Source organism: Leptinotarsa decemlineata, unplaced genomic scaffold, assembly GCF_025532065.1.
Source record: "Leptinotarsa decemlineata unplaced genomic scaffold, Ldec_3_MD MMD2_P_RNA_scaffold_7, whole genome shotgun sequence".
Taxonomy (NCBI): domain Eukaryota; kingdom Metazoa; phylum Arthropoda; class Insecta; order Coleoptera; family Chrysomelidae; genus Leptinotarsa; species Leptinotarsa decemlineata.
Window position 1 is genome coordinate 6,952,825 of NW_027412534.1, and position 15,023 is coordinate 6,967,847.

Below are 15,023 nucleotides of genomic sequence, written 5' to 3' on the forward strand. Positions count from 1 at the left end.
ACCAAAACAAACATGGGCGTGCCATTTGAAAAACAAAAGTTAGGGGTGGTTTCTTGGGGGTTGTTTACCAGGGGGTGGATTTTGCTATGCTGCATGAAAGTGCTTGTGTTCTCCTATGATACATATTTTTGTTTTAATTTTTGTTCTGCAGGTAACTGAGATATCTGCTGGCCTAAAAGCTCTGGGACACCCGGTATAGTTTTGGACAAGAGCCACATGTCAGTTTATATACTCCTGATTTATCCGACACCGAAGTTTTGTCTTTATTGTTTTTAATAAATTTACTTAGATTGTTATTCGTTCTGTATACCACGTTTACGCATTATTTCTTCAAAAAACGGGAAATATTATTGGTTGGTTCACCCAAATATGACAATGTCCTATAAGTCCGGCCGTACACGGACCACATATTTGCAGTCGAGGCAACCACAACATTGTGGCCACGTTAACTGCACTTCGCGGTTGACCCAACCACATTTTTGTGGTCGATTTGCGGTCATATAAACCGCATTTGCAGTTGAGGCAACTGGCATCTATATTTTGTGGTGTCAGAGTTTAGTGCCAGTTTCAATGTAGATTTTTAAGAAAAACCACTGCTACTTCTTATTTTGAGGAGAAGAAGAAGACGTAGAAAGGAAATTTTTATGTTTTCTTTGAAAGTGGTTGACAATGTTTCATGGTGCATTTCATCAGTTTTCCATTGTCTAATATTGATCTGAAATCTCTGAAAGAATCTGTAAATAAATTGAAAAGATTGTCAGAAAAAACAATTTTATCAAGCAAAAAACTGAAATCAGAAGTAACAACCGGTAAACTCCAGCAAAACAATTTTTTTTTAATTACTTCAGAAAGTCCATTAGTTCTTTTGATGAATTAATTAGAATTTTGAAATAAAAAATTGAACGCTGTGAGACCAATATGAGAAAAAGTACACGATGGTGTACGCGGTTGGGTACGACTGCAAGTTTGTGGTTAGTGTACGGCGGAAGCCGCGATGACATTTCAGCGGAGATCAGCAGCAAGTTGACTGCAGACGTCCGTTTTGAATTTTGTGAACGCCCGTGTACGTGTAGTACAGTATTTCTTATAGGCGGCTTGTGTTCGCTGGAACTCGACTGCAATTGTATGGTTGATCCGACCGCAAAATATGGCTCGTGTACCGGCGCTCTAAGTCCGGCCGTACACGGACCTCATATCTGCAGTTGAGGCAACCACAACATGGTGGTCACGTTAGCTGCACTTCGCGGTTGACCCAACCACATTTTTGTGATCGACTTGCGGTCATATAAACCGCACTTGCAGTTGAGGCAACTGACATCAAAAATTGAATGCTGTGAGACCAATATGAGAAAAAGTACACCACGGTGTACGCGGTTGGGTACAACTGCAAGTTTGTAGTTAGTGTACGGCGGATGTCGCGATGACATCTCGGCGCGGCGGAGATCAGCAACAAGTTGACTGCAGACATCCGTTTTGACTTTTGTGAACGCCCGTGTACGTGTAGTACAATATTTCTTATGGGCGGCTTGAGTTCGCTGGCACGCGACTGCAATTGTGTGGTCGATCCGACCGCAAAATGTGGCTCGTGTACGGGTGCTCTAACTGACGTTATCGCGTCTTGAATTTGGGTAGACCAGGTCCATGGCTTGATTTTGTAGTTTTTTGGAAAGAATGGAGTCTACAATACGAGTATGTACGTTATTACCGTTGTTAACTGCGATTTGTTTGATTAAACTCAGCTCTCTCTGGAAATCACTCTCAGACAGTGGAATATTCAATAGTTTGTGAAGCATAGTATTGAATGCAGCAACTTTATGCTGGTAAGAGTGTGTGGAGGAATTATGTATGATAATGTCCATGTACGATGGTTTGCGGAAAATTGCAAATTCATGTTTATTGTTATTTTTTGTAATGGTTTAATCAAGATAATTTATTGAATTATTTACCTCCCTCTCAGTGGTGAATTTTATTGACGGGTGGATGGAATTGGCATATTCAATGAACTTGCCTAATTGCCCATCTGTACCAGTAAAACCGACTAAGATATCATCAACGTATCTGTACCAGTACAAAAAACTGTTAGCTAACTGATTATTATGTATTTCATACTCTGTTATTCATGAAAATCATTAGATTTTTGCTGCTTAACTCGAAAATGATCAGTTGAAATCAGATGAAAGAATACTATAGGGGGATGACAAAGTACTGCTTGAACATTGAAAATGTTCATAGAGTTTTGCATGGAAAAGAATATTGGTTACCAGCTCAATGCAGTAGGGATGCCACAGAGGAATGGACTGGTGTTCCTGAGTCATCGCGTAGGGAACGTATACCTGTGCCATGCTGAGCCGTCGGGAAAGTATATATGTGCCGCGTTGGGTCGTCGAGAACGTGTCCCTGTGTCGTGTTGGGCCGTCACGTCGGGAACGTCTCCTTGTGCCAAGAAAAGGTGGAAGGACTTTCAGTCCCGAAGCTGTAGTACTAACTAGAAGAAATGGAATCCATAAGAAAAACAAGGGGTTCTGGTTCATTCGAATCAGAATTTTTTTTGTTTTCAGTTAAAGTGCCATCATCTGGTCAGGAATGGCCGAGTGTGAACTGGCATCATTGTCGAAGGCAACGATGGAAGCAAATTATGGCTGTGAATAGGATTTTGGTGAGACATTTCGATAAGATAAGATAAGACACCTTGATTTCTTTTGATAGTTTGAGTAGTTATCAGTTATATAAGGTATTAATGGGAGCGATGGAAAAATAGAAATGATCATTCATTATTAATGTTTGTTCCTCGATAGAGTGCAGTTCGTTAAATATAATGGGTTAGTCAGTTGCTGTTCAAAATATTATTGGGTGTTACAGTTGAAGTTCAGTGTATTATTTCTAGTTGAAGTTCACTCTTGTATTTTCTACAGTATAACATGCCAGTTATTTATTTTATCTTACTTTTACACGAGTTTTTACATAATTCTTGTGTGTAATAATCATTCATACTCACGATGAAATAATTGTCTATAGGAAATGAAATAGATATTAGTTAATGAGTGTTGGGTAAACAACACTGTCAAATTGTATCTATAACGTTTATAACTTTACTGGCGTATCATTAATACACCTAAATGGATGCAACATATACCATGAGATGTCGATTTCTTTATTTTGATTACAGATCACATTTGAATTGACGTCATAATCATAACATTGCGGTTCAAGGAGTGAATACCGGCACATCTTGTTATGTTAATTTTATTTCTTTCGGAAAATTACAACAACAAATTTCACTAGTTTTCGCCGATTGAATTACATTTTTATGTAAAGTGCCGGTATTTTCCCAAGTACCGATTCAACCAAGAATATTGATAATTGACCAAGTGGTTTCATAATACAAATATTAGCTATTTTTTTACATCGTTTGTTACCTAATGTCTAGGAAAAAAATCATAAAATAATCACAATGCATACTACGATATGGAAAAAGTTGTCCAGAAATATTTGCCTAACTATACTATGATTCCAACACAGCAGGCACTAAGTTCTCAGAAATGACTGACGTTTTTGTTTTAATCTGTCTCTTGCAGTGGCGGTCGGAAATTATACTAAACAGATGAGAAAAAAATAATTTCAAGTGTATTGCTAGTATTTAAAAACTATATTCACAAATAATAAATGAATTATATTAATTATTCCAAAAAATATCCGTGTGTCCACGGATTGAGTTGCTAAGAGAAGATAAATCTTCATCATTATTTTATGACAAAATCATTCTTATAAAAAAATGCATCTTTAGGAAATGTGATTAACGTAAAATGATCTGAGATCAGATGTACAGGGTGTTACTAAATTAATAAAACGTGGAAACTTTTCATGAGAAAAGTAGGTATCTTTATTATTTTACTTGTGATGCACCATTTGGAGCCTTTTATGTAGTAATGAATATTACTGGAGTTTTATCTCAACACCAAACCGTTATTTTAACACATTAACAGGTGTTTCGATCACCAAGGGATCATCTTCAAGATAAAACTTTAATCTTCATGTCGAAGTGTTGAAATAACGGTTTGATGTTGAGATAAAACTCCAGTTATATTCATTATTATTCCAATTTTGATATTTAGATTAATTATATGATTTTTGCGTACGTCTAATGCATTTTTGCCATGACTCTGGTGTGACATTTTGTATCGCAGTAGGTGTTAGGCCTTTTACCTCATCCATTTTGAAAGTCAAGTTTTTCTTCGCCACCTGGTTATTTATTTGATCCCACATTAGTTTGATCGGGCTTCAGCTCCCAATGGTAATTTGAGGCTATATGTTTTCTTGCAATATTGAGTAATTGGACTTTTAACATATTATCGTCGAATGCAAATTTTTTTGAGACTGCCAGTTAGTATATCAGCTTTTTGCCAGGCAGTTGTTGGTGACTGCTTCAATTGTCTGCATTGTCCATGACGACGACAGAGTTTGGTTCAATGTTTGGTATAATCTTTAAAAATCAACTTCAGAACTTTCGCCCGTCCATTTCCTCGTGGTAGTTATAATCTCCAAACGTTTCGACTGCAACTGCGGCAGTCATTTTCACTGTCGTGGTCGAAGTACTATTCTTGACGTGTCAACTTAAACAGTTTCACGTTTTACTAATTGCCGTATTAGATGATGATCTAAGTTAATCTAACTTGTTTCATGTGTGCGACTTTTTTGTTGTTAACCATTAGATTGTTGACCTTAACCTTTTTATTTTTAATATGAATTAAAAAACATGTTCTCTCTCATATTCGCCTTCTTCTCGAGTATTATTTGGAATAATAACAAGTGAATATATAATAACCTCATCTCAAGTGACGAGCCGCACTTGTCAAAGTAAATTTTAATTTTTTGCCTCTTTTCAGATTATTTACTATATATCATGTCTTCACCTTCAAACAAATATATGATGTTCATCCAATTTTTCTCTAGAATTCAAATTGAATCAAAGGGCTTTCGAAACAGCCCGAAAAATGAACCAATCATTTGGTAATGATATTGTTAATGAACGCACTGCTCGACGTTGGTTTACGAAATTTCGTTCCGGAGATTTTAGACCTGAAGATGAGCCTCGAAGTGGTCGATCTACAGCAATCCAAGACGAGGTTAACCCTTTAAAGTCAGAATTATTTATTTTTGTAGATTCTATCTTTTTTATGTGAATTTTAGTTGATTATGGGTTGATTGACGGAAATCTGTGATCAAAAAATGTTTCAGGTTGGAGTTTGGAAGGCTGGTTTCGGTATGAAACCACTAGGAAATTAAAAACTACTTTTGAAAAATTTATAATTCATTAAATCAAATCACAATCCTTACTAAATACTTATAAAAAATCCGGAATGGTTTCATTTAATTTCTAGCAATCACATTATTTTTTATGAAAACCTAAAAAACAGATTTTTTGTCGTTCAGACATAAACCTACGTCACACCTGAAACGAAGGGACATTTTATAAATGATACAGTGTAATCATTCATGTCTTACCTGGAACACATCCACCTAGTTCTGTGAGGAGAATTCTTGGTACTGCAATATACACATCTTCTTGATGTTCCATGAAGTGGCATGTGGGCACAAGAATCATACCTCATTTCTTGTGGTACAGTTTTATAGGACTTATGGGCAGTTGAGAATGGTCGCCCCTTTTTTTTATATTTTCTTCAGCTCCTATCAAACCCAAGCCCACGCAATTTTGAAATTTTTCAGACTCATACATTTACTCAAATGATCAATGAAAATTATGTAGGAATTGACTAATGAAATGTCGAGAAGGTACCAAAAAATACGGTGCCACAATTTCTTGGATTTTCGGTCCAATTCATAAACGGATTTCAACATATCCAACTTGTCTACATAACCCATATGTTTATTGTACTCAACTACCATAAAAGGACAATCAATGCGGGGCGTGGAACCATATTTCTGCTTTCGATTTGTTCCAGAATTTTGACTAGGATTCAAATATTTACTTAGAAAATGAACACCTTTGCGATCCATCCATTTGAGATAAGATAAACCATCTTTAGTAACTCGCCATTCACAATCTCCCCGTTTCATATGTTTGTCCTCGCGGATATCAGTGGGTAAATCTCCTCTTCTTCGTTTAACTGTACCATTACTATATATTAATTCACACTATAATTTTTTCTGGAGAAGCACAGAATTGAAATAGTTGTCAAAAATATTCTACGGCCTTTTCCCACCAATGTTCGTGTCAAATCGTATATGACTCGAGCGCCTAAATCTTTTTCAGCTGAATTACCTGCTTTTCCTGTATAGTTTTGGAGCTGACAAACAAATCCAGACTCATCAGCACGAACCCATACTTTATAACCACGTTTGATGGGTTTCTGAGGCATATATTGTTTTAGGCTGCTGCGACCCTTGAAGCGAATCATAGATTCATCTATGGGCTGATTCATTGATGATTTATAAGTGGATTGAAATGTTTCAGAAAGTTTATCTCTCAGTTTGTATAACTTATCGAAGTAAGGAGATTTTCTTTCAGGGCATACAGAATTGTCGTTCAAGTGCAAGTGCGTCAGTAACCAATCAAAACGATCTCTTGGCAACACCGAACTAATGAAATTATCTCTCAGAACTATACTAGAAGACCAGAAGTCACGGTAACTAGGAAGATTCTTTATTACCATCAATAAGTTTATCGAAAAAAAATTCTGCCTTTCTTTATAATTTGTAGGAATAAAGGCTGATGTGTATATGAAGGGCATATAAATTGGTGTGGAATACAATATGCTCAATTAAATTTGAAGGAAAAACTGCTAAAAATATGTCCAATGGAGATTTCAAATTTTTCTCGACAATCGGACCTACTTCTCCAGTGAAATCTTTGATAATTTCTGGTCAATTTTCAACATTTGCAGTCCAATTTGTACTCTTCACTAATTCATTTTGTCTTACAGTGGAAAGCGGTATATCATCCTCACTGTAACAAACATTTTCATCCTGAGAATTGTCTATATCCATAGGCAAATTCATTATATCAAATAAATTATCAGAATTGTTAGATAAAACTGGAACCTCTTCTTCTTCATTTTCACTTACGTTCCCTAATTCAGACTCGACATCTGACGGTACTTCTTCAATCATTATGAAAAGAACATCAGCATTCAGTCGTTCTAATTCTTCGATAGAGAAAATATTCTTCTGAACTGAAAAAAAAGTCCGCATTTCCTAGTGGTTTCGCCACAAAACCAACAAATTGTTTACGAGAAAAAGACAATAAACACCTAAAAACTGTCTTGTGATAATTATTACTGACAATTATCAACTATAGAGAAAATAACTATGTAGATACATACCTGCCGTTATACCATATAATATAAAAAAAACGTTCTTGAAAACTATCCACCACGTGGTATCGAACAACACAATCAGTACTGCACATGTTTCAGTAAGATGATTTTTCACTGCCAATCAAAGGAAGCATGGTACATCATGTGATATCGCTTGGTTTCCCCGGATAGCCCGTCGGCTACTGGGAAAAAATTCATTTCTAGGGGGTTTCACAGTGAAACCACCAGGAAACAAAGGGTTAAGGACTCTGAAGGAGACTGACCCATCACAAACGGTGCATGGGATGGCGATAAAAATAGGCGTCAGCTTCCATGCGGTTCTTGATGGTTTTAAAAGGTAATGGAAAATTCAAAGGGCTGGAAAAGTGGGTGCCCTATGATTTGGACGCTCAACAGAAATTGATCAAAAGTGGATCCTCATGATTCATTATAACTTTTTGCAACCGGGTCAAACCATCACAGCATAGTCCTATTCTGAGGAAATAGACGAAATATACCAAAAATTGCGTCAGCAGCCGTCGGCACTGGTCAACAGAAGAGGTTCGATCCTGTCTCACGTCACGTTTCACAAATCACCGTTTGGAAATTAAAAGAGTTAAGCGTCGAAGTTCTGCCTCACCCACCATACTCCACAGTCCTCTCGCCAACTGACCGTCATCTTTTCAGGCACTTCGATAACAATTATTACAAATCTGTTTAAAATCTGTTTTTCCGTTAACCAGCTGTCGCACCCCTAAAAACGACAACCCTCAGAAGAAGAAACTTGTGTGAGCTAAGGATTAACGAGGTATTACCTTTTAACGTGTGATTCCTAACAGATTACAGATGAAGTAGACTCATGAAAACGGACGAAACTTTTGAAACAACATGATATTTCCTCTAGAACTCATCTAGATAATTCTGATACTGGAATAGTTACCATAATAACCATTCAGCTGCAAGCTGAATGCGACAGATTTGGAATTTTCATTTGAGAAATTATGCTCTGTTTACCAGATCACTGCATCGAGTATATCGACGGAAATGACATCAAGCCGAGTCATGGAAAAAATCAGAATATGATTACAAGAACAAGGAAGTGCTTTTAGCTACTTTCCTGGATATCGATGGCGCATTTGATGATACGTTCTTGAATCAATTATTCAGACATAGATATCGAGGTGAAGAGGTATCGACAACGGTGAAGTGAAGTGGAAAAAATGGAAAGCGGGGATAAGTGAAAGTACTCGAACGACCCATAAATAGTCATCTCTCGAAAGAATCAGTCCAGTCATCACCCGAAGACGATTGTGGATATTAACAATCGAAACGTAGTGAACTAACTTGGCTTGAAATCTCTTAACTTTTTCATTTTTATCTTTATTTTCAGTTTGTATTTCTTTATTTTTAATTTTTCTTCAATTTACAGGTTTTTCTTTGCTCAATATGATTGTTATTTACAGCTATTTATTTTTAATTCTCATTTTTTTAGTTGTTTCAGGGATTTCAAATCATTTTATATATTAGACAATAAAACTCCGAACTTGTGAAATTCATCATGAAACATTGTCAATCACCTTCAAACAAACGTTGATTGAGATTGATCTGGAAGTGCAATGAAGAACTGAGGAAACTGGCGGTCAGAAATATATTGATTCTATACTGGGTGATGACTGTTCCGATCCTCGATCATCAACTACATATACATGCCCTGAACCAACAGAACATACCAAAATATTTGTTGCCGAACCAGATTGAGGAATGAGTCTTCCAAAAAATAAAGAGTACTGTGAAAATATTCACGAGAACTATATCGAAATAACCTTTAATTATGATTGGATCACCCGAGAAGTGAACCAAAGAACTACTTCAATTAAGCAGGAATCGGATCAGAATCAGTACAAAGCTCACTGGCCATTGTACATTGAGAGGACACCTGAACAAAATATATCTATATAATAGAGACATTATTTACAGACAAATTCAATAAAGGGGCAGAGATAGCTTGATCTATTTTTTGCTAATATGGAGCATACAACATAGGAGACAATAAGTTTACAGATAACATGAATTATGTCCAGAAGAATATGACAAACTCCCAGCAAGGAACTAAATGGCTCCCAAATAGTATAAAACAGTCATTTGTTTTACCAGCAACTACGAAACCTTCTATTCTCTTGTATGCCGAAACATATCCCGTTCTCTTCTGATGTTGATACAACCACCCACAGTGTATTTGCATCAATTGTTCCGCAATTTTCTAAATCATGCTCTCAGTAAGATCAGTTGATACACCAATAGTCAGTAAGCTATCGCGAATTAATTTTCAATGACTAGAAGACTTGCTATCAATTAGGTTAAACAATACTACTGATACCGTTTTGAGTAACATAAAATACAGTCCTAATTATTTCTTTCAATAAAGTCAAGAAAAAATATTAATGGAAAACTTCATTGAAAAAGAAGTTGAAGATATGAAGAAAATTGGGAAAGAAAGTTCTTTGGCGTTCTCCTTCTCTATCTTGGTACAAAAAATGTGGTAATTTTACAAAGAATGGAAGGAAGCAACCAATTTTGAAAAATAACTACATTTGCTATGTAGTGAAATTTTACTTCTTTCGATAATTATATTGCGTAGAAATCCCGTGAATGTTATTTGATTAGATTCTATTACGAATGTTTGGAATACGAACGGAATAGGGAAAAGTGTTTCTTGTATAATTCAGCGTTCATATAAAACTATTTGTTTCGAAAGGACTTTCTTTGCATGATCTACATATCTGTGTATAGTGTTAATTTTTGGAATTAATTGCTTCCTTCCTTTCTTCGGAAGATTCTCAAATTGTTTGTATCAAGATGAATAAGTAGAAGGCCAAAAACTTTATTTCTCAAAAATTGATCTTTCCTAAAAATATCCCGTTTCAATTCAATGAAGGAAATTGTTTTCAAGTCGATGTCCAGAGATGCTATATTGAAGAAAATGCATTACCACCACATTTTGAATATTATCCACGAATTTTAAGGGGATTTATAAATAGAAAATTATGAAAATAAAGATAATGTACTTAGAATAGAGTACAAATTTTGGTAAAAATAATTATACCGACCTACTTACTGAATATTGATAGTTGGATCTAACCATGAAACCGTTTCGAAAAAGTTTTCTATCTGTGGTAGTGTCAACATCAATTAGATAAATTATATTCTGGGGACAAATTTTGCCGATATTTTTCGAGTTCCTCCCAAAGTTTGTTTCCAGGAAACATCGGTAATCAATTTTCAAAATCCCTACTAGCCTTTTTTATAAACAGTAACTCGAAAGTACTTGAGTAATTTTCGACTAGATAGCAATAGTAATACCTGAGAGCGTTTATTATCAGCGTTAGCTGGTTTCAAATCCTTGATGTTTCATACACCCTGCTGTAGTGAAGCATCGAATAAGACAAAGTTCCTCCTCTATATTAACTGTATAGGCAATAATCTTCGGAGCGATGACAAAAAGTTATATGTTTTCGACTTTTTCGCGGCTTTTTCCAACCAGATTTTGATCCATTTGACCGGCTTTCGAACACCTGCATGTCTGTGTTGTTCATCATCTGGTTTTATATTACTTTCATATTTCTATCAGCACATCCACCCAGTACCATGTTTCTGCCAAAAATAATAGAAAATGTTGTATTACCACTTGATTCGTGAATAGCTTTCCGAGTGTCACAGGTTAAGTTGATATCCCATTTCCTGTGATAATTCGAAAGGTCAATTGTCAATATTTGTTGTGTGAAAGCTATTTTTCGTTTTTTTTTTTTGCTGTGGTCTGCAGGTGGACATTATCAAATGGAAACGGTCGCAATGCGACAGTTGGTGCTCGAGTTGTTCTTCCCATTGTTCCAAACGAAGTAACCATAAACGTAGCATGATCTTGGTGAAATTAATTTATTCATACTGTGGTTCTTCGATCGACTTCAGTCACAGATATCTCTCAAGATAACGCAGGTATCTGTCTCATTATATCTATCCATTGAGATAATCTCCCAATGATAAAAAATTTGCCAAACAAGTCCGTTACGACCGAAATACACAGATATCTCTCAAGATAACGCAGGTATCTGTCTTATTATATCCATTGAGATAATCTCCCAATGTTGAGTCGCATTCATATTCCTCGAGGACCTTGTTTTCCGTTATGAGCGGCACATATAAAACATTTCTTGATATATCACTCCTCAGTTTCAGCCAGTAGTACCCTTTTGCAATCCTACCATAAGTCCAGATGTTGGAGGATAGTGAGCCTTCTTGATGAGAGAATTCCTCGCTTCTTCAGTACAACTTCCTTCCAATTAGCCAACTCATTTCTGAACCAAAAGAATAAGTTTCATTTTGCGGTCCATCCCTCTGTGAAAAATCATCTTAAAATTTCATTGTGGTGAGCGAACCGCCCACCTTGTCCCAGTGGAAGCTTTTGGCTTGTGGAGCCATACTAAGAAAGGATGATTTTTGATAACAGAGAATGGGGCCTTCTCCAAATAAGGTTGTGATTTCTTGAATGGCCCAGAAACTTTTTTTGTTTTATTAGTGATCTCAAATAACAGATATTCAGTCTCCCTCAAAATGAATTTGTATCAATATTGTCTCAAGACCATATCCAGAGACATCGTATTGAACTATAAATGGTAAGTTATAGTCAGGATAATTCAGACATGGATCAGTAAATATTCTTTAATTTTCGCAAACTACCGTGTACAACATTCAGGGAACCAAAAAATTGCCGAATTTTCTCAACAATGTTGTTAGAGTAGATAATACTAACAGACTTTAGTATAAAACGCCGTTCCATAAATATGTTTCAATTATACTCTCGATAGCGGGTGGCTTTAACATTGCTTGGACTTTATTCGGATGTTGGGTATTTCTGGGCGCCAAAATTAGCATTTGTCAAAGCTAACGGTAGGTTTAGCCTTTGAGAACATACAGCAAACTTGATTCAATATTCTCAGATGATCCTCAAAGGACTGCGTAACAATGAGGATGTCAACTGGTATACAAAAATATGTGGTTCCAAATCTTTTCGCGTCGATCAAGCGTTGTCGGGCGCCGTGTGTAGAACAAATGGCAAACGCTTGAATTACCTACCTGTAAGTGTGAAAGCACTCTAGGGCCAAAACTGAAACTTGTCAATATGCATATTTGGTATCCAGAATAGGTAGCATGGAAAAGTAAGGCAAGAGATAGTCATCTCTTGCGGTGACAGTGATCGGTTTTTGAAGTCAACGCAGAACTGAAAACTCCCATTTCCCTTCTTCACTAGCAATGTGGGTGAAGACAATGCACTTTTGAATTTCTCGATGACCTATACTTTTTCATTTCTTCCAACTGGACAACCCACTAAAATAACTTGACATAATTGTCAGGTACACTTCAATCGATTCTCGCAATGCTTAGTCTTTTTTCGTAATCCTTTAAAAAACGCCTCATTAGGATTAGCAGGTGAATATTCATGAGAGAATTTTTCCAATAACCCTTTCCAACAATTAACCATCCCACGACATTCCTTATAAAACTGATACGATTTGTCGAAGGATAAATCCAGATTTCAATAAAACTGCATTCGTTTCTCAACATAGTTCTTCAACTATTTGATATGGGATTACCTGAAAAATTTTCAATCGTCCGTTCATGCGGTGGTATCATTTTATTATTTGTCTTCAGGCTGACTGAGTTATGGGAGAGTACATTATGTATTTTTGCTTGGAACGTCCGCAAAATACTCAATGCTGGAAGTACCTCAGATCTACATCAATTTGACATGAAATTCCTTGAAGAGAAACAGAGTTGTGACCAGATTATACATCCCATATATGTTTTTTGTTAAAAGAAGATACGGTTTTTTTTGGGAAAGAAAGTTTTTGGTTTTCTACTACTCCATCTGATACAAAAAAAAAGGGATGAGATTCTTTCATCCCTTTTTTTTGTATCAGATGGAGTAGTAGAATCTGTCCCAAATATATATAATCACTCCTAAAAATATAACCCCTTCAATTCAAAAAAAGATACGGTTTGTTTGAATGTGTTTTTTCATTTTGCAACATCTTGGGATTGGAGATACCGCAGTGTGAATTATTTTTCATACAAATTTATGTTGAATACTTGCTTCAACTAATATCAATCTGATAATTATATATGATATGATGATTGATGCTTGGAAAAATTTGAATACTTTGTAAAGTCCAGTCTATTATTGGCTAACAAAACCGACCAGTATAGAATAACAAAGGTATCATTGTCTTATCGAAAAAGAAAGCCATTCCAAATGAAACTACAGTTATGAAAAATAAAGATTATGCTAAATCATCAATTAAATTATTAATTAAATATTTATTCGAACGAAACTTTTTAAATTAATACACGTTTCGTATTTTTCTGGAAATTACAGATGATATGTTCCAAGAAGATGCATGATTATTGTTTGTTCATTTTCATTTGGTATTATTTTCCGCCAGCAAGTGTAATACTTGATTTTGCATTTTTATATTCCAAAAAGGTGTTTTTTCAAGCAGTTAAATTGCAAATGATGAATTTGGCTTTATTCTTCAACACTTCCACTTACCTAAATGTCAGGTCTCCCATTGGATTGCAAACTTATATTGAAACACTGTGTAGTGAATTGAGTATTTTGAGGTGCATGGCTTATTTCTGTAGTAGAGAAAGTTCACTAGCTTGCGACTATAAATTGCTATATGGAATTTCAAACTGGAGGACCAAGTCTTCCGATAAAAACGGTAACTCATAAAAATGCAAACATGTTGAGGTATCAACTTTTGCTGGTGTTTATATTTGTGAATATACGTGTATAGATATGAGCTCAATATACCTTCCCAGCAATATTATTATCTAACTTGTTCTAGAGATAAACTATTGCTCAATATTCATAGAACAACTCTTCACAAGAAAGCTTTCTTTATCTCGATAACCTACATGATTCAATTGAACAATCGTCAAATTTGAACATTTTCAAATCAAGATTGAAAAATGTCCTTATTGAAAAAAATCATTAGTCATAGAAAAAGTAAATTACTATGAACACAACAGTGAAAATAATTCATTCGAAACATGTTATTAGAAATTTATCATAATTTCCATCCAGTAAAGAAATGAATCCATCTCACTTTTTCCTTCCAAGTATAATCGAGAAGAATGCCGGCATTGTAATGCTCACGCTTATTAATAGTGTCATATAGAGCATGACGACCGCCGGAGAACGACACGGTCATCGACTTTTCTTGAAAATCCTGTGAATCATCAATGAACTCACGCTGGAAAAAGTAAAAAGGGCTCTGCATACCTCTCTAGCTAGTAACCAAGAATTTCATTTGTTTCGAATGAGAAATATCGAAAATTAGGATGAAAATGATTATACAATTAATAATGTGAGAGTTATGTGACTATCAATATTGTATGAACAAAAACAGAAACAGTTTTGGAGCTTACCTCCCTAAAGGATGATCCAGAAACGGTAATGGCGGATTTATATTAACCTGTAAGCCAACTTATATGAAAACTAACAATTAAAACTTCCCACGTTTTTATACCACTTTTATTTGTAACTGAGGTTACTGCAGTTTCGTCTTACATGAACATTTTCAAACGAATACAATAAACTGTATCCCTTGTAGGACGAAACTGCGGTAAAGTTTGTTGAAAATAAAAGTGGTA

At 35.5% G+C, this 15,023-nt stretch overlaps 1 long non-coding RNA gene across 1 annotated transcript; it reads right to left on the reverse strand.

Annotated features, from left to right (window-relative positions):
- Nucleotides 1–3,137: 3,137 nt before the first annotated feature.
- Nucleotides 3,138–14,353, reverse strand: LOC141480354 (uncharacterized). The gene is made up of 2 exons (XR_012464289.1): nt 13,918–14,353; nt 3,138–4,610 (listed from the first exon to the last, which is right to left on the reverse strand). It is a non-coding gene; the product is annotated as an uncharacterized lncRNA (long non-coding RNA).
- Between the last annotated feature and the right edge of the window lie 670 nt (nt 14,354–15,023).